The sequence below is a fragment of the Lissotriton vulgaris genome, chromosome 1_1 (genome assembly GCF_964263255.1).
Source record: "Lissotriton vulgaris chromosome 1_1, aLisVul1.2, whole genome shotgun sequence".
Taxonomy (NCBI): Eukaryota; Metazoa; Chordata; class Amphibia; order Caudata; family Salamandridae; genus Lissotriton; species Lissotriton vulgaris.
This window is the reverse complement of record NC_141685.1, coordinates 145110620-145131356: the sequence shown is the minus strand read 5'-3', so window position 1 is coordinate 145131356 and position 20737 is coordinate 145110620. Positions and strand designations below refer to the sequence as shown.

The following is a 20737-nucleotide window of genomic DNA, read 5'->3' as shown; positions in this document are numbered from 1 at the left end:
CAGCTGCCGGGCCTCGCTTCCCATCCCACGTGAACAGAACCCTTCTCTTTGCCAGCAATATAGCAATTCTCACAAAGCGTCCCATCACATCCTGCACTGAAGGTACATATCCCAATAAGCAGAGCAGTGGGGTGCAGTCCAGCACTTGACCAGTCATCGTGTAAACCATCTCCAGCTCCTCTATCCGGTATCTGTGCACACCCTGGCAGTGCCATGCTAAATGAACGAAATCTGCCTCCTCCTGTCCACATCGTCTGCAACAACTAGTATCGTCTGCAACAACTAGTATCTCTAAGTATCTCTAAGTCCTATTTTGTGTAAGCGTGCGGGTGTGTGGTATGTTTGATGGAGGAATTTAAGGTGTATAATGCGTAAATTACTATTAGCTGACAGCTTTCCCGTCAGACCACAAATCTGTCCCCACATTTCCAACGTGACCTGTGTATCTAAAACCCTGTTCCATCTTGCCAGACTCTTGTCTTCCGGGAGCACCAATTCTTCCTGCACCACCCGATAAAGTTTAGTGAGTAGATGTTTCCTGGAGGCTGCCGTCACAACCAATTGCAGCTACTTGGAAATGTAGTATAGTAATCCCTGACAGCTCTGCACAGACGATAGCAGGTATAAGTAAACAACGGTGTAGGATTGGATATAAAGCTCAAATCTTCCCCAGTAATATATGTCCCATCTCTATAAAGATCACCCATCATCGAAATGCCTGCCTCTTTGAGTGCACGAAGCGCCCCGCGCTCTCGCGCAACCGATAGGGCACTATGCCCCTCAATAGGCATGTTAGGAGCGGCAGTTTATGTGTCCTCCGGCCTATAGCTTGCCATGCAGAGACCGTGGCATCAATGGTATTTATTTCCGATTTGGGCGTCAATCTATGCACTTGTGTAATAATGCCATGCAAAGGTATCTCGCCGGCATCCCCCTCCTCAACCGGCACATGAGGAATAAAATCATGCGGCCGAAACCAAAAATATGCGTATTGGGCCAGTCCGCGTAGGTAGTATACGAAGAAGTCAGGAGCACAGAACCCCCCTGTATCAAAAGGCAATGTAAGTGAGGACCAGCCAATTCTGGGTGGCTTCGCGCCCCACGCCAAGCGGAGCAATTGTGTTTGCACCGTTTTCAAAAATTGCTTGTTTAAGCGGATAGGAATATTACTGAACAGATACAGTAATTTAGGCAGTATCACCATTTTGATGACAGCTATGCGGTCCGCTAGTGATAAAGGTAACCCCACCCATCTATCAATTAGGTGTACCAGGTCAGTGTAAGCCCTCCCATAATTTTCGAGGACAACCGTCACGGGGTCACTATGGATCCAGATGCCCAGATATTTCACAGGATCCTCTGACCACAGCAAGGGATAGTCAACCTGGGGCGATTTAGTGGCAGGTGTGAGGGGAAGCTTGACAGATTTCTCCCAATTAATGGTGAGACCAGAGTACAGCCCATAACGGACATATTCACGGATGACCTGCAATAGATATAGCTATGGTTCACGAATGTATAGAACCATGTCGTCTGCATACGCAGATATGCCCACTGGCCTATTATTAAAGTTCAAAGCCCCCGCCCTGTGTGTTTGGCGAATTCTACAGGCAAGGGTTTCTAGCACAATGGCAAAAAGGAAAGGGGATAAGGGGCACCCCTGTCAAGTGCCCCCTTGTATAGTGAACGGAGCAGATGTGAAGCCACCCACTCGCACCCTTGCCAAGGAGACTGTATACAAAATTTGAACCCACCGGACAAACACAGGGGGGAATCCCATCCTGTACAACATGGAAAGCATGTATTTCCATTCGATGGAGTCGAACGCCTTGGCTGCATCCAGTAGCACAGCCACAGCAGGCAACTCGGGGTTCAGCACATGGAACATGGCAAAAATCGTCCTGAGATTCCAAGACGTGGAGCGGTCCGGGATGAAGCCAGACTGGTCTGGTAAAACCAGTAGGGGCATTAAAGGATGTATATTTTAGCGAGGACTTTGGCGTCAATGTTAATCAAGGATAAGGGGCGATACGATTCACACCGTGATGCGTCTTTATCTTTCTTCATCAGGGTGATAATAAGTGCCTGCCGGAGGGATGGAGGGAGATGGCCAACCTCATGCCCCTCCGCATACACTGCCAAGAGGTGAGGCGCAAGCAAGTCGACATATAAGTCGACATGTGAGTGTATAAGGACACTCACAATCTCCCATCCGGTGGATCCCAACGGAGTGGCTCCACACACATGTCCATACGGGCAGGGGTGAGGTCCCAGTGATGGCTAAGGACCCTTCCACTGTTGCCCAATCGGTCAATACCAAAGTCCCAGCCTCGAGGGTCGCGGCCTAGTGCACCCTCAAGAGCAGGGCGCTGACCTGGTGATGGTGCCCGGCTCTCTGGAGCCCCGCTCACCAGCGCGAAACTCGAGGGCCGCCCACAGCAGTTCTTAGATGTTCCCCCACTGTGATCTAAAAGGGGGGACGGTACAACACAGGGGCAACAGTCACTTCAATTGCGGACTCTAACTGGCAACTAATCGTCCATGCCGGGAGTCGGGAGGTGGAGTAAGCAGCTTCACAGTGGCCTACTATGGGAGCCGGCCGCCTCCCCGCAGTGGTTCACTCACCCCGGCTGCATGAATCTCGAGGTCCGCTCGCGGCGGTCCTTCGCGTCCTGTACACTGGGCACAGTCTCCTCCGCTGTTTCGGTGGTTGCGTGGACCTGTAGTGTTCCCCAGCAGCGTCCGATGGGCCTCACTGCAGCCACACTCCGTACTGTGCCCGGAGCCGGGGGCGATGTCCGGTGCCACTTAACTAAGCACCGCGACTCACCTCAGTCTCCGTAGACCCCACGCTTGGTAGCAGTTTATGAACACAGTCCGCTCCGTTCCAAACAGGCAAGCATCTGTCTCCGATAGGGCAGGATATTTCAGGATATTGCACGGTGGCCCGTGGAGCAGCACTACAGCGCTGCCATCTTGCCGTGCGCCAAGCCGCGCCCCCAGGCTGAGCACTCTTAAATTAAGAAATGAAAGAAATATAAACCAGGAATAGAGAGAAACAGACAAAGCAATAAGAAAGAGAAAAAAAAGAGTAATAAAGATAATGAAAACAAGAGAAATAGAAAGTATGAAAGAAAGAAACAAGGTTCCCCTATATCATATTCAGTAGTGCTTGTAACACGACGGCCAGGATATCTGTCACGTTTGTGTCTGAGTAACCCTGCCAGTAGCTCACCCAGCGAACTCTAAATCAGGCTCTTGACACTTTGCATGTTGCTGCTGTTAACTGTGCACTATTACTTCTTCAGAAGTCGCGAGCAAGAGACACCTGGTCACCTGTAACATACCTTTTATAATTACAAGGGTGTGACAACACCACATAAACAACAAGTGCAGAGTAAACCACAGGGTTCAAATAAACCCACACACACACCATAAGATTAAACCTGTACTAAACACACAAGCCTCAGTATCTGATAGAGACTACTAGCAGTAGATTCCTTAACGTAGAATTATCCCCAGGATCCGGAAAACTTTTTGCCACAGCATCCCTGTGCGCCAGGGAGACAGCATCACGCGACTCCGCCCAGGCGTCGTCCGTGTAAGCGAGGTCACATAAGTCCCACCCCGGTGCGCCTATGTCAGTTTTTTCTTTGGATCCGGTCCCTGTTTGGGCCCTTTTTCTTTCATCATTGTGATATTTTTTGGTGGAACAGTGTGTGAATGCCTTCGGGCTTTAAGACTTGCACATCGTGTGTGCGCCTTATGTCGGCAATGGACCCTCACCTCATTTGCATGTGGTGTTAGGGGAAGATCACGGCACCACTGATTGTGAGGCGTGCCAACAGTTGAAGCCGAAGTCAAGACGGGAGCGCCGGAAGAAACTACTCTCGGCACGTCGCTCAAGATCGGCTTCTTCCCCTCGATCAGCCTTGGCAGACTGTTTCAGAAGCGGCCGTACTCGTCGGCGTCCTCATCCCTCTCCGATGTCGCACGAGCGCCGCTCCCCAGTGAGTAAGTGTTGCAGCTTGTCCCCGGGTGCTGGTGTTCAGCCTGCCGGGGGTGTGAGCTCTCCGCGGGTGATGCGGCCCTGCGTGTCGTCCTCCTATCTACGGTTTCCCAGTGAGGGGGCGTTGAGAGCCCAGATGGAGACATATGCGGCGACTTTGCAGGCCTCGCTGGTGTCTCCTGCTCCTTCCCATGCTGGGACGTCGGCGGATCCCTTGCATTGCCTGGGCCCTCTGCGGCGTCGCCGGCGGCTCTGGCACCGACTGGCTCGGCTCCAGGATTGGAGGATGTGATGCTGTTGGGGTGCGGACCTTCGGGGGTCCCTCTTTCGGATCACGCAAACTCCTGCGCAAGTCCCTGTGGTGACGCGGGAGGTCACCGGGGCTCGGGTCGCACAGCCCCACTCCGCCCTCTAGACAGGCGACAACCTTTACCACGGCTGAGCTGACGCCGCTACGGCGCCGGCGCCTGCTGGCCCTGGTGGCGCCACAGGGGTCGGTAGACCCGCTCATCCTGCTCTGGGTCGTGGCTGGACGGGGCCCTTTGTCCCCCTCCGGGCCCCTCTCGTCCCGCCACGCAGGAAGCTGCCTCATCGGAGGTCGAGTCGGAGATTGAATCGGCCCTGGCGGCGCTGCATGCGTCGGCGGACCACCTACGTCACATTCTGGGCCGAGGCTAGCAGAGGGCTTCTTGTCACTCCCCTGGTCCCTCTCATCCCTCCACGCAGGCGGCTGCCTCGTCAGAGGTCGAGTCGGTGCCGATCCGGCGGCGCCCCTTGGCCACTTCGGCTCCGGTCTCCGGCGCTGCGTGATTTGGAGGAGCCCTGTCCGGCGTCTCCTTCGGCGCCGGATGGTGATGACGTCCTGCCTCGGGCTGCAGACTCTACGACACCGGACAGACATTGAGTTGCGGATTCGGCTTCGGATAGTCATAGTCATAGTCAGACATTCTTATTAAGCGCGCAAATCACCAAAGTAGGTCTCAGGGTGCTCCCTCTTCTCCGGAGGTTGGGTGCCTGCTGGCGTCATCCTCACCGGAGGCAGGCCGGTAAATGGCTTTTTCACCGGCGTCATCAATGGGCAGCTCCCCACCATTACTAATGCCGCAGCGTTTTCCGGGGGTGCAACAGGTCCCCCACTCTTCGGTTCCTCCTTCGAACTTCCAGGTCTGGTCTTTGCTCGCCCCGCCCCGCTTGGCTTCGGGGACAGGCGTCTTAGTTTACAGCTGTATCCCACGGAGGAACTGCTTCTCCACTGCAGGGCCCTAAGAAGGCGGATGCGGCCTTCGCTCACGCAGTGTCCACGGCTGTGGGTATTCTGCGCATTGGTGACCCGCTTGCTCATTTCCCGGCAGACCACCTTTTGGAGGTTCTCCCCCAGGGCTCTGGTGGGAGGAAGCTATTGCTACCCTTTGAGGGTTCGCTCCTTTCTTCCCTGATGGGGACCTGGGGGCGTCCCGCCACAGGCGATCCGGTGCCCCAACACCTCCTGCAATGGCACCTTCCAACGCCAAGTGACTCGGCGTGTCTTTCCCTCCACCCCTCTGCCTCCAGTCCACTTTTGCGGGCTGTTTTTCCCTCCCTGCCGCCACTGTTGTCTCCGCCGTCCCGGTAGGTACGCTGGCTGGACTTGAGGGCACAACATGTTTGCCTCGACCAGCGACGCTTTGCGGGCCCTTAACACCTTATGAGTGTTGGCTAGGGCCGCCTCTTCTCTGTGGGACTCTGCTGAGTCCATGGGATCCACTGCTTCACAGGAGACTGTTCAGGTCAACTTACGCCATCATGCGTTGGATGGACGGGAGCTAGCGGCGTTTATTCTCCGCTCCGCTCTGGACATCTCGGAGGTGCTGGGCCATGGCATGGCTTCCTCGGTCGCCCTTGGTCGGCATGCTTAGCTTCGAGATGGTGTGTTCCCTGAAAATGTTCAGAAGTGGCTGGTTGATCTTCCATTCAATAGCACTCTGTTATTCCATGCCCCAGCAGATTCCGCCATCCAGAGGTTCTTGGCAGGGCTCAGTCCTCCTCCTCCTCTTTCTCCTCCTCCACCTTCTCCCCCTCAGTTACTGCTGAGTTTATCTGGGTCTTGGACCTTCTTTTGGGCAGGCTGCCCTGGCTGTGAGGTGTGTTTTATGGCCACTCGAGTCCTCCTTGCTGAGACTGTGGCATTGTTGGCTGCTGGACGGCCCTTTGTTGACTGTGTGTGTGTTTGCTTGAGTTATCTGCACATAATTGGCCCTGAGATTAGGCCTTCTGTTTTTGTTTTGGGCTGCTTAACAAGTCTTCTGTGGGTTTTTCCCCCGTGGCTCTTTTGTTTTTTCCTCTGCTGCGGAAGTTTCTTCCAAAGAGGGTTCCCTTGTCTTGGGACTTAACGTACACTATGTGGGGTAGTCGTAGCTGTTATACAGCTTGCGCTCTGCTAGGGAGTTCTGGTCGCCTTTGAGTCTCTGCTCTCCATGGCGTTTATGTATGTTGCTGATGCTTCTTTGGGTCGTGTGCGCGGACCCCTCGTAGTAGTGTGTCTGGGCATTTCCTCGCCTTCATGCTCCTGTCCTGGAGGCTGGGTTGGTTCTGTGTTTCTCCCTTCGTCAGGCATAGCCTGCCCGGTCTTCCTGGGGCCCGAGCTGTTCTTCCTGCTTTCGGTGGCTCATTACTGCCGGCTCCGCTCTGTCTCGCCTGTTGCCTCGAGTGTATGGTGGGCTCGCCTTCTTTTTCCTCGTTTCCTTGGGCCCTCTAGGCTTTTCTTCTTCCTCTTCCTTGCCCTGGCATTAAATAGAAGCTCTGTTGCCTTTTAGGGGCATGGGGTGCTTCAGCCTCCCTGGCCTTTCCCTTGGTTCCTCTGTTGAGAGTGAACAGGCTTTCTTCTTCTTCCCACACCCTTCTTGGGGTTGGTGTTTTTCTGCTTGTGGGGGTTCCCCCTCATGCCTGGGAGGGCGGGGCTCTTCACCCTGTCCATTGGACTAGTCCCCTGTGGGACCCTCTGTCATGTCCAGGCTGGTGGGGTCCTTCCGCAGACCCTCCTTCCCCATGGGTATGGCTAGGGTATCTATGCTACGTTAAGGAATCTGCGGCTAGTAGTCTCTATCAGATGTACGAGTTACTTCCCTTCGGTAACAATGTATCTTTTAGAGACGATTCTAGCCGCAGATTCCTTCACGGCCCGCCCTTCCTCCCCGTTCTGCGAGGACCCTTTGGCTTTCCCTTCTGCACTCGCCGGCGGATGACTATGATGAGTGAGTGCATTCTTTCGCTCTCTCGCCAAGATGTTGTCTTGCTTTGTTCCTTCCTCTTCCGTGGCAATGTAGAGGCTGGGTCTATAGGTACTCCTGTGCCCCTCTACTCTGGTTGCTCCAGGATTGAGGCTGGTGTTCTTTCATCCCTCTTGTTCCTGAGGGTCCTGGCCCCTCTGCTACCCTCTGGGTTTGGGTCATTTGGCCGTGCCCTGCCCTGGCTTCCTTGGGGGGGTTGTCTTGGAGGTCTGTCGTTCCCTGTTTGTCTTGGAACTGGCTCCCCTTGATGGGTCTTGGTCGGGGGTTGTAGTCCTGCTGCATGTTGTCATGACATTTTGCATATGTTCCTTGTCTTAAGGGGGAACTATTTTCATACTGGCAGGGTGGCTGCTCAGGGCTGTGCTCTGTTCTTTCTTCTTTCCCTGTTTTGGGTACTGCAGTGTTGGCACTGGTCCTTATGGTGTTCTTCGACACCATTCCTTCTTTTCCATTTTTCTGCTGTTTCGCACACTGTTCCCATGCTCCCACAGCTTCTCTGCTGGCTTCGCGTTGTGGTGCGGAAAAGTTCTCCTAACAAAACTGACGTAGGCGCGCCGGGGTGGGACTTATGTGACCTCGCTGACGTCACGTACGCAGACGACGCCTGGGCGGAGTCGCGTAATGCTGTCCCCCCGGTGCGCAGGGATGCTGTGGCAAAAAGTTTTCCGGATCCAGTCTCACGCCTGGGGATAATTCTACGTTAAGGAATCTGCGGCTAGAATCGTCTCTACCAGATACATCGTTACCGAAGGTAAGTAACTTGTACAACAGGTACATCATAGAAAGACTGATGGACATAATGAAGCCAACCTAGAGATATATGCATAACAAAGAAAATATAAAGGTCTTGATTTAGAGTTTGGTGAGCAGGGTACTCCACCACAAATGTGGTTGAGTACCCTGTCCAACAAACGAATGTCATGTGTCCAGCCTTGCTTGAGTGGCATCAGTGTGAATACATCGGATGGCCCTTCCTCTCTAGATCAGGCTGTCTGATGTATTTTTCTCTTATTCAGGACCACCAGGGAATACCTGGCAGTCGTGATGAGAATTTCTTTTTAAATGAACCCCACTTCCTGGGAGAAAATTAATCAGGGAGAAAGTTCCAAGGGTGTGAGAGTGATTAGTTATTTGTTATTAAAAACAAACTTTGGAAGTTTGTTTTTGAAAAACACAAATATTGGTGAATGGGCGCCTGAAACATGGCAGCCGCTCACCACCCCTGCAGTGCCTTCAGAGGAGCCACCGTGGCTGCTGCTCCTCTGAAGGGTCAGAGAGCGCCACAGGGCCAGCAGAGATCGCTAACAAGTCAGGTTACCCATTGAACTTAAAATCAGACCCATAGTCTTGATAATTGACAAATAGAGGAGTGGAGAAAAGAGAGAGTTAATTAGAATGCTGCCTATATGTTATTTCTTTTATGTGAATAAGTAAATGACAAGACGCTGCTGTGTTCCTTACCTTAACGCAGCCTTTTTTTAAAAACCTGCTATCTATGTTTCTGGGTTTATCTCTGCAATGTCAGCTGAACAAGTTACTGGTTATGTTCAAATCAAATTGTCTTTATTCGGGTTTCGACAATCATTGATACACCATAAAAGTTCATAAAATACATTGTTTACATGATTATTTAAAAACATTAGAACGGGACTATTTAGATTGTCCGAGGATTAAGACAAAATACACATAAATGTACAGTTAATTAAAAGCTTGCTTTAGGGATGCTTACTGTACAAAACGAAAGCAGTTAAAATTAATGGTACCGACTTGTATCACATGTTGACCAATCTGGAGCGAGTCAGCTCCATTCACACTAGCTGTACATTTTTCACAGATTTGCACGGTGCCTAATACAAAATTTAAGAAAGTAGGCTACAGGTTTGGCTATAAGTTCGTTTTCCAGGCATTGGAAGGCCAAAAAGGCTGGGCGACACTGCCTCAAGTTCCATGCCTTTAAAATGGGAACAATCCATCGCCTCCGTGGAATTGAATACAATTTGCAGAAAAACAAAACATGTATGGTAGATTGTGACGAACTTAGATCACAGGGACAGGGGGATAGATTTGAGGTCCAATCATTCTGGGAAGGGAAAGAAATCAGACAATGAAATACATTGAATCTGAAACGGGTCCACAGAAATTTACCATATTGGTTTATGTTGTAGTTCAGGTATGGCTGAATAGTAGGGGCTGTTTGCATTAACAGACAATGCTGGACAGAAGGTTTCCCTATCTCACTCAACAGCCGGAGTACATTCAAGTGTGACAAACAAACCATTTTTAACTCCTTCCTTGTAATATCCAAAATTGTTGTTGGATCGGAATAAAACCTTGCAAGACCTATGTCTGTTAAGAATGACTTCACATATGCTAGCCATCCTATTTTTCCAGTATTGTCTAACTTCATACAATCCTTCACAATTGACCTCGTTAGATGACACTGGTCCGTGACCCAAATTCGCCTCCACAACATAACTGGTTGGATTTTTATAATGTCTGTTAGATAATCCACTCCCAGTTCAATGTGGCACCCATATGTTGTCGAACTTTTCGGGACTGCCAGCAAATACCTAAGGAAAGAGTTTTCAATTAGCTGGAGCTGGTCTACGTTCGCCCAACCCCAAATCCCTGCCCCATAAGTTGCAGCACTGACACACTTTGCCCTATATATTGTGAGCATTTCTGCAGGGGGTCTTTTCCCCAGTTTTTGGGCAAAAGATTTCAATGCGGCAACCGCCCTTAGGAAGACTAGTTTGCGTGATTTGATGGCTTCCTTCCATTTGAGTGCCTCATCGAATAAGATTCCCAAATAGGGATATGTAGCCGTGCATTTGAGAGGGGCCGTGTTCACGAAGATTTTCCTGAGGTTTCTAGTCTTTGGGCCAACGTGCATCACAAAAGTTTTCGTTATATTTACTTTTAGATTCAGACTATTCATAAACGAGCAGTACTTGTTCAGAACCCGTTGTAGCTGGACTGGGGTTCGGGCCAGGATAACCACGTCGTCGGCATATAATAATGCTGGTATCTGCCGACGACCAATGACAGGGAGATCAACTGCGCCCTCAAGAAGGGCGGCCTCTAGGCCGTTGGTGTATAGGGTAAATAGGAAGGGGGCCAGGACGCACCCTTGCCTGACCCCCATCTCCACCACAAAACTATCCGTCAGTTGCCCCTTGGTTCCAAATCTGACTCTCCCGGTAGCCCCAGAATACAGTTCCCGTAATAAATTGACAATAGGGGGGTCAATTCCCATTTCTAGTAGGGTTGTCCACAGCCTCGTATGCACAACGCAGTCGAATGCTGCGGACAAGTCGATGAATACCATGTACTGGTTATGTTAAATTATGTCATGCTGGATTGCGGTCTAGAAAACATACAAGGACCAAATGCTTCAGCTTGACAAAGAAAGGGAGTTTCAGTCCTGTCTCTATGTTAGTCCACTTCTGGGGCCTCTAATAGGTCAAAGGGGTCCCCTGGGGAGGATGTAGGGCAGGTCAGCAGGGGAAAAGTCAAGATTCTAAGCAAGGGAGGGACATACCCTGTATTTCATCAACTAGCGGCTCATCAGGAGTCCAGCATTTACAATCAGTCGCAACTTTGAGCTCTCTACCTTTTTAGTGCCACATTAATTAATCAGAGAATTCATTCATTCCAAAAATATACTTTTTATTTTTATTGTAGTTTTTTCCATATATTATTTGTAAAACAGTACATTGGTTAATCAGATTCGACAAAGAAATTATAAATAGCACACTTCCCCTCTAGTTCATACATTCATGCATCCCATTCCGCAGCAAACCTCACACATTCGCATTCACTATTCCTCATAACACACAACACAGCTTTAATCAATAGTGCTCTGAGAACATCCTGAGTAGGTCCTCTCAGCCATCGGCAGGGGACCCAGAACTGGAAACTCAGGATAAGATGTAGTAACGCCAACGCGCGTTTCGGTGCGAGGCCCGATGACCGGCCGCACCTTCGTCCATTTCTGGGGCCATGGGATAGGCAGCGGCTACTGGGTTGAGGTCACCTTCCTTTGATGTTATGTGACCTGTCCTAGTAAGACTGTGCAAACTGACCAAGTAAACCCTTTTTTGTACTTGACTCTCAAGTTAGCGAGGGCGAGCAGTCACAATATTCTCAGCTTTGTAATGTCGACCAGCTTGAACTCAGAACTCAGAGCTCACCAATAGATCAACAGACTCAATTGAATAATGACCAGCACACTGCTTATCTTGCCAAGATACAGTTACTTTTAAAAACTCTTTTTATTGAACTAGTGCTCAATCGATGGTGTTGACAACGAAAATACGGTGCACATCAGTGAGAGTGATTAGACCAAAAAGTCTGCAAATATGGAGTGAGTAACATAGCTTGGCTTGTCCTGACACTCCCTGGCCAAATCCCATTACATAAAACTAGTTCGCAAGGATGGTACATATTTAACCTTCACTACTTCATGGCCAGTCACATGGCCCAGTAGCTCTGCCAGCCCTCCCATATCTTTTCCCATTTACAAGGGCAGCCCCTACTGAGATACACCCTGTGTCCACCCGTTAACACCAATCGAGATCTGCTTCCCAATCCTCCACCCTGGGGGGAGAGCTGGCTCCCAAATCCCGTGCAATATTATGCTTGCCAACCGCTGAAGCCAGGGCCAGTCATATTCTGCGAAAACTATGCCATGTCACCTCACTCGTGATATCCATGAGGTGCCATTTGGTCCCCATGGGGATCGCTAGTCCCATGACCTGGGACATTATTCTCATGATCTCTACCCAGTAGCATTGAATTACCGGACAACTCCACACCGCATTAAAACAAGCCCCGACCCCCCCCCCCCACATTCCCTTACGCAGAGAGGTGGCCGCCCGCCCTATTCGGTGCAACAAAGTTCTGGAGTAGTAGGTCCTATGTAGGATCTGTAGTTAAATTAGACCAAAACGAGTTCTAATTGCCACCTCCCTGGCACCCTGAATTGCCTCAACCCAATCGCCATCGCCAAGCGTGCCTAGGTCCCTCTCTCACATATCCCTCCGAGTCCCCAAGGGATCCAGGGAATTGTAGATCAACTTCCTATAGATGGTTGAGATTGCTTTTTCGGTCTGGGGATTAGTTAGCCGATGGTCCTCCAGTGGGGATGCTTCAGGCAACTGCTCCCCTTCCCACATGTGACCATGCAGAGCGTGGCCCACCTGCAAATGTCAGAACCGTTTTTAGTCACCTAATTTATACTTTTGTTGTAGGTTTGTGAAGGACACAAGTGCCTGTCCCCTCCACACATCGCCCGGCCGCTCTAAGCTAACAATCCCCATTTTGTGAAGCCCTGCAATCCTCCCGCTGCACTTACGAGATCACCACCATACAGTGGAGTAATTTCAGTCAGCTTACCTTCCCAGCCTAAATACTTGGTAGCCTCTCTCCACACCCTTACCAATGTTTGTGTATGAGTTGGTAGGGTGCACTCATACTTTCTTCGATATAGCACCGGGGTGGGGTAACCTCTCTTGCCCATGGCCTATCTATCTACCCGGTAACAGGTTCTTCACGGTCCGCAAAAATCCAGTTGTTGACTGCGACCAGCTGCGTGGCCCAGTAATACTTGAGAATGCTCCGGACCGCCGGTCCACCTTAAACTCCCCTCTGTAACTTACTCAGCGCGAAGTGCCACCATCCCACAACAGGAGCCGAAGTTCTCAGACTACCTTTTGAAAGAAAATGCCTGGTGGGATCTTAAAGGACGTTTTTTGCACGATGTACAGCGTGCCAGTTTGGGGTATCCCTGCGACACCGGTCTAATTTCGGGAGTATGTTCCTGCCTGTGGCTCTCTTGTAATGAACACACCCAAATATTTTGTTTGAAATACATTTTTATTTGGTAGGTAAAGAATAGAACACAGGTCCAGATATACACAGCGTTAAGCTCACAACCCTATTTAGGGCCGGCAGCGTACTGTGAGAGAGTCTCCAAGAGTATAGAGAAGCAGTAGCAAAGTAGCTTGAACACAGCATGTCGCCTACAACCTTTGTGCCACATTATGTATAGCAATATTGGTCTATTGTGGGAAGTCGCAGGACCCTTTAAAAACAACAGCACTAAGAACACAGGCAAGAAGCCCATAAGAAGTGAGCAGTTATGAGTGGACAGAAAAGTGTCGGAAAGAGAAAAGGTAGTAGGAAAGACAGATTACGCCCAAATATTTAAAGCCATGTAGTGCCACCCGAACTGTGCACCTAGAGTGTAGCCGCATGGTCCATTGCCTCCAGCAGGAATATTAAGAACATCTTCCAATCGATCCTCCATCCTGAATGATCTCCAAATATGTGAAAAATTTGTAAGATTTGTTCACTCGAGAAGGCTGGTTGTGTGTCATATAGCAAAACATCAGTGTAGAGGGAGATTCTCTCATCCCACTCTTGATAAACTGGAATACCCCATCTGAGAGGTCCTGGCTAACCCACGCACCTGAGAAAAGCATAGAAGACAAGGAACATCCCTTTCGGAGAAAAAAGACTCGGGAGACTGTATTATTGACGCTCATGCGCACTAGAGGGGCCACATTACAAGAGCTTGACAGCAACGCCACTGGTTTTAGCAAAGGAATCCCCTGTTGCATATGGTACTCCATTAAGGTGTTGGAGATTTAAGCACGTTCCCTGGTGTGGCATAAAGCCCGATTGATCAGGATGAACCACTGTTGCAATTACTGTCCGCAGGCAGAACGCCACGGTGTACGCAAGGACCTTAGCCTCAAAATTAAGCAGGTAGATAGGTCTATAAGACCCACACTCAGTTGCTGGTTCGACCTTTTCTGGGATGACCACCACCTCAGACGTTCTTTGTTCCTCTGGGAGACACCCTTATTTTCAGGCAGTCTTAAACCTCCTCTGGAGGCACTCTCTGCTTTTATATATTTGTAAGGGGAGCTCATCAGGCCCTGTCGCTTGCCCTGTTTGCAAGGTTCCTATTGTCTTATTTATTTAGTCTACTGGCAGGTCTTGGTCTAGTGCGTCTCAGTCCTCATTTGTTAGCATTGGCAGGGTCAGGTCTTTCAGGAAGTCTCTCCCAGTATTACCGTCCCATTGTTGTCAGTGTCCTCAAGGATCCAGTTCCGTCCTTTGTCTTGTCTCTCTAACCATGCAAGCAACTCATTGGCTTTATCACCAACATCATAGAGACCATTCCGGGTAGCCAGCGCATGAGTGCCCGCTATTTTCCATTAGTGCTCTTAATGTGTGCTGCTTCAGTTAATGGTGTAATGGGAAAGAATCTCATTCCCCACTTACAAAGCGTGCCTCCAGGAAAGCACCTTCCCTGTCCTGAGCCTCACACTTCAATTTACGTTCCTTCGGCATTCCCCCAATCAAGGTTTGTTGCTTGGCTTGAATTACTGCCTTGAATTCATCCTATAGCACGCAAGATGATTCAACAGGCCGCCCGGTCTCCATAAAATAGAAGTCTGCTCCATCTCTCATACGAGCTTTGAACATCTTGTCTTATAAATATCACAGATCAACCCTTGGGGGTAGCATGAAGTCCACAACCGGACCATCGAGTTGCATCTCCACCAGCGAATGGTCTGAGATTCCCCCTGCTATGTGTGTAGCGGCACTAAAATCAACTTTATGGACAGTCTGGGTGAAAAGATAGTGCAGGCACGCCAGACTACCATGTGCTGCAGGCAGGTGCGTCCGGTTCTGATCCCCTCTTCCCCTCTAGGGGCATTTAGGAGTATCATGAATATAGTATAGGTGCAGTTCTGTCACTCCAGTCACCCCAATGCGTATATGCTCTGTCGTAAACATCTTACCCTTCCACAGGATGAGTCAGTCTTGCTTGGGTCTCTTTCCTGTTTCCCGGCACTTGAATGGCACGCTCGAACACTCGAGAGAGCAGTGACCCACCAGCAGGCTTTTGTGGAGCACTTTTGTCCTGGATGTAGGGCTGCATTCAGTAGGGCACCCACTCTGTCTTTTCTTTGCGGTTGCCTGAAGATCAGCAGTCCCAAAGTAGCAGTCACACCTGGCCTGTCGGTAAGTGCAGCCCCTCTGGAGGCCTGACTGTCAGCAATTGAGCCCACACTGTGGCCGGCTCAGACAGGGTGTTCAACACTGGGGTAGTTGTAGTCCCTCATGAGCCTCTGACACAGAGTAGTCCGGAATTCAGCCGCTAAAATCCCAACACAGGCTTTCCAGTAAGCCAATAGATTCAGGTCCCAGTTGTGTTAGGAATTTGGCAAATGCAACCTTGAACGGGCCGGTTGGCAGCACACAATCGTCCAACTGGGCCTCAACAATCACGTTGTTGTAGAGTATTAGATCCTGCCTTGAACTGTTGTGAGCGTCTTGGGGGTGGGGGTGTCCCTCAGACTAGCGGTTTACTCTGTCGCACTCTCACATTGCATTTATCCTACGCACACCAACACCCTAAACATGCACTTGATGTTGGCGCAAAGTCTGGGCACAGGCATAGAAATTGAGCATTACATGGGTGTGTCAGTAGGACGCCACTCCAATGACCATGATGCAAAGATCTCATCAGGCTATTGATCCTTACAACAGAGTGCATTGCCACCACCGCTCTAGCTGTTAAACCCATGACAGTCCTCTGCCTTAAATAAGGACACACTTGGTGTGACCCTCCAGGTCACTGGACCCGTCCTAGACCTCTCATAGCCCCTTGTTAGAAGTTGCACAGTACTGGAGTGGCAGAAAGATCTCATGTAATTGTTTTTTTTAACTTTGTGGTAGATTTACCCCAGTAACGTCCAGTTGCAAGTTTGACGCAATGGACTGAAGAGTTGCCACGAGGAACAGATTCTTCTGCCTGTCAAACCACATGCCATTCACTATTTCATAGTGTTTTTCTGCTTTTATTTACCACTTGTTTTAAGCAGGTGGTAGATATATGCATGTGGTTGGTTGAGGGGAGATAGGTGAAGCAGGGGAGGGAAGGGGAAAGCATTTTCTAACAGAGGGAGTAAGGTAAATTGTATTTACATGATTAACAAAAATCTTACAATTACTACATTCTTAAAGAAAACACACCACTTTAAAATACAGACCAATAATTTTAACATTTCAAAAAATCCAAATTAGTTTGATTAACATAAACACAATTTATAGACATTACATCAGACCGTCATCTTTCCAGGACTTAATATAAATAGTGTCAATTAATATTTCTGTAATTTATGTGTGATATCATAAAAATTGTCCTAAATGTTGTCCTTAATTATCTTAGACTTCCAGATTTCCTGTGGGCACCTCACAAGTATCCCACTTCTTTTTAACAAGTATTAAAAATGTTGTAAAATTGGCGTTCATCTTAATAACCGTTGGTCTAAAACAAACTACCATGACATGTCTGCAGGTACGAACACCTCTGTCAATGAAGCAGTTTTTCAAATATCGTTTTCTTTCTGCCATCATTACTGCACATATACAAACAAAATGCAAAATACTTTCTTCCCATAGGTTGCATAGTCTGCCCATAGTCAGCTTAGATGGTCTCAACCAGGGCACTACATGTTTTAAGCCAGGTAAGTTGCGGAATCGTGCTTTCATAAAGGTGTTTTTGGTTTGTAGAGACCATGGTATTTATAAATATACTTGGACCTTAAGACTTGTACATTCCTGGACCAACATGCATGCGTGTGATCTCTTAATAAACAGTTCTTTGTCTTTTAAAAGTGACAAATATTTAACTGATTTGTTAATTATTTTCTTAAACTATGTACTGTTAAAGACATTTCCCAGATCTCAGCAATTGACAATTCTTCAAGAGCTTTTTTCAGATATTTACAGAAGGACAATTTTTTTCATTTTGTTGCATTCCTTTCCACAAAAATGTGCACATTGGGTTATTGATATCCGTTTCGATTTGTCTCCAGGTCTTAACGTACTGACCCATTCTTGCATATTGTTGATTACAAAAGCCAAATTCTAGCCTTATCTGAGCAGGTGATACATTAAGTGGATGCCGAATCAGATGTTTAAATGTATTTGTGATAGCATTATTTAATAATGCAGAATCCAAAACACAGAGTATTTCACTTCCATATAAGGCTCAGGAGCAATTTCGCTTGTATTACTTTTCTTAATGGGGTATAAGTTGGGCCTCCCAAGGAGCTATAAAGTAGGCGAAAAGCCCCTTGTAGACTTTTGGCTCTTTCCTTCATCTCCATTTTATGGTATGAAAAAGATCCTTTCTCGTCAAACAGTATCCCAAGATATTTAATACATTTAACTTTTTATCTAGCTACCTCTTTTGGTGGTACCACTTGAATTGACTGCCCTTCCGTTTCTTGGTACTGACTTCCATTACTTTTGTTTTTGTTTTGTTTATTGTCATTTTGTTCTCAATTGAATACATTGATGTTTTGTTTATTAATTGCTGCAGTCCTATCCTTGTTTGGCTTAGCAGGACGACATCATCAGCGTATAATAAGTTTGATATTTGTTTCTCAGCCAGCTTTGGTGAGTCTGCTAACTTATTGTTTATTGCAAGGGTAAAGTCTGATAAAGATAGAATAAATAAATATGGAGCTAAAACACACCCTTGCTTTAAGCCTAAAGTTTTTTTAATTTTCCTCGAAAGTTTTGAGCCATTCCCTAGCCGGACTCTTGTCCAAGTATTGGTATATAACAATTGTATTGCATTTACAAGGCTGAAGCTAATGCCATAACAATCCTGTTTCCTCCATAAAATCTGCCTATTTACACAGTCAGAGGCAGCTTTATAATCAACAAAAAACCTCACCATGTTTTACTGACCAACTAAAACATCTTAAAACCCAAACAAGAAATGCCGAAAAAACCTGGCGAAAAACTAAAGACCCCAACGATCGTAAAATCTACCAAACCCTACACACCAAATATATGAGGGAAATCAAAGCAGCAAAAAGAACTCATATAGCAGAACGAATAAATAAAGCTGAAAACTCGTCCAAAGAGCTCCATCACATTCTAAAAGAACTTACTTCCTTCAAAAGTTTGCAAGAAACCCCAAAAACAAATGAATGGACGGAAGACCTTTCTATGTTCTTAGACGAGAATTTTAGTTAATAACAGTGATGACATCGGATACTACTTAATTATTTTCAGATCTGATATGAAGCAACCTTTTTGATGCCCACAGAACCTAATGCACTCGATCCTTCTGTGATCCCCTCGTTTTTGGGTATGTTCTGCTCCTTTAATCAAATGACAGGCGTGGATTAGCCACATAGCCTAAAACACTGGACCAGCTAATGTATTCTTAGTTATGTTTGCTTTCTGAATTAATAGGCGATCAGATCGTATGCCTATATGCATTTGAGGCAATATGGCATTCTAGATAATGTCTGCTTTCTGATTCTATAAATTTATGTGGAACAGACTTTATGCATTTATGTATATATGAGGAAACAGGTTATTCTAGACAATCTTGTTTCGACTCCAAGTCAACGTCCATTGCCTAGTGTTGTTGCAGGTAGATTTCCTGAACCATCTTGTCAGTGAAACTTTCGAAATTGTGTTTGTATAACTCACACTCATGAGTCAATCTACTAAAATGAATTGTGTCTTCTTGTTTGTCATTTTGTAAATATTGTCCCTGTATTGTTTTTAGTGGAGTGTATTCATGTCTTGGTAGACTTTTAACACAGCTTTGATGTTTATTTTTGTAATAATGTAATGATGTGTATAGTGCATATATGATGTTTGATTAAGTTTGCATGATTTAGTAAAAAATGTTTTATTTATTTTCACTAGGGAGTTACAATATTATAACTCTTCTGTCCTGATGATGGTCTTATAGAATTACTCAGACAAGACCGAAACGTCGACTTCCTGCTTGATCCAAAGGATAATTCAGTCATCTATTTTTGGATAGGCAGACAACAGGCTCTACAGAGATTTTGTGATTTATTTTCATACATTTGTCCTGTATTCCTGTTTACAACTTTTTTGTATTGTACTTTCCCGTTTTGATTTAAATTTGATAAAATCTAACACTTTGCCTATACACATGTCTATTGGTTATTGTTTATGTTGAGTATTGTTATGTCTATTTAGTGGTGTATATATATATGTGTTCATTTGATTTTTTTAATCAACTTTGTTCAGGACAATTAAGTTACCTGTAGTAAATTAATTTACACAAGTCATTGAATTGATCTATCAAAACAAACTCCTTTGGAGGCAACTTTACCTGTCTGAAAAACAGCTCAACATTTTAAAAATCCTGCATTGATGTGGCTTGTGAATTATTATTTTTGGAAATGTACATGTATTAACTATTTAATTTTAATACTGTAGGTGATTGAAATTACGGACGAAGAAAGCAAGATTTAGCACTAAGCCACTAAATGTCAGTGCCATAAGAAGGATTATTTTGAAAAACTGAAGGACATCCAGCATTCTACGTTTAAATAATTTCCAAAAATCTAAGTGTGGCGAGGAAAGTACTCTACCTGTAAGTGAAGTCTCTAATTTTGCATTTCATTAATCCAGAGCAAAGCCATATCTGTGCACACAGCATCAGAAATAATGTAGAAAGACCACTTCAGCATCCTCATCTGAAATATTATCAGAAAGACAAATTGCCTCAGCATGACAGAATAACGTTCATCTAAAGCATCATGTAATTCTAGAGCGGAAGCACACACTGCATTAAAGAAAGTTACAACAAAAGGTTTCTTCTGCATACCATCAAAGAAAAGACGCTCCAAGAAGACTCAGAAGCTGACACGTTAACAACCAAAAGATTGGAAAATCACCTTTGTTCAACAACCGTTTTTAACCAGTTACACAAGTTTGAGACTATCTGCCTCTGGATATAACACCTCGACCCACTCTGCTCACTCTGGCGAAAACCTTAAAAATTCACAACTTTATTGTTTTCATGACCATCTCAGATTGTTTCCTTTTTAATGTGTTCTGTTCTGTAATTCTATGTAAATCGCCTCAACATTCTGTTGTGCAGGAGTGATATGTAAAACTGTTAAATATAAAAATGGATTAAATGAGCACTGTTGCGCTATAGCTAATGTAAATAATTCCTCGTCTTCAGAACTACACCTTACACCAAACATAGAAAGGGTAAAATTAACTGATGTTCTGCGACTGGTGAGCCACAATAGTACTGTGCATGTTCTAATGTTCTCAGTTACTGCCATTACGTCAGTGCAAAAAGGTACTTCTCAGTTTAATCATTAAATATCAGACTAACACCTTATCACTGCATTGCTAAGAACCTATACAAATAGATTTGAGAAAAACTTCAGTCACAAAATAAGTTGCTGCCGGAGAGGCTATAACCAAAAGACTTTTATCTGCTAGAAACATTTCAACAGGTTTTACAGGGCTGCTTCGAGACATATTTTGCTTAATTCAAATGTTAAGCAGATTACACACAATTTCTTTTAGAGATAAATACTGAACATTATCTAAACAAGCCAGACTCTAAAATCTA

The 20737-nt window shown here is 46.7% G+C and overlaps 1 long non-coding RNA gene across 1 annotated transcript in view; it reads left to right on the top strand.

The window, feature by feature from the left end:
* Positions 1–20306, top strand: part of LOC147737850 (uncharacterized) — a 42561-nt gene extending 22255 nt beyond the window's left edge. The window contains exon 3 of the long non-coding RNA XR_015299375.1: positions 19582–20306. This is a non-coding gene — a long non-coding RNA (uncharacterized LOC147737850). The remainder of the gene's footprint in view (positions 1–19581) is intronic.
* Positions 20307–20737: the final 431 nt, after the last annotated feature.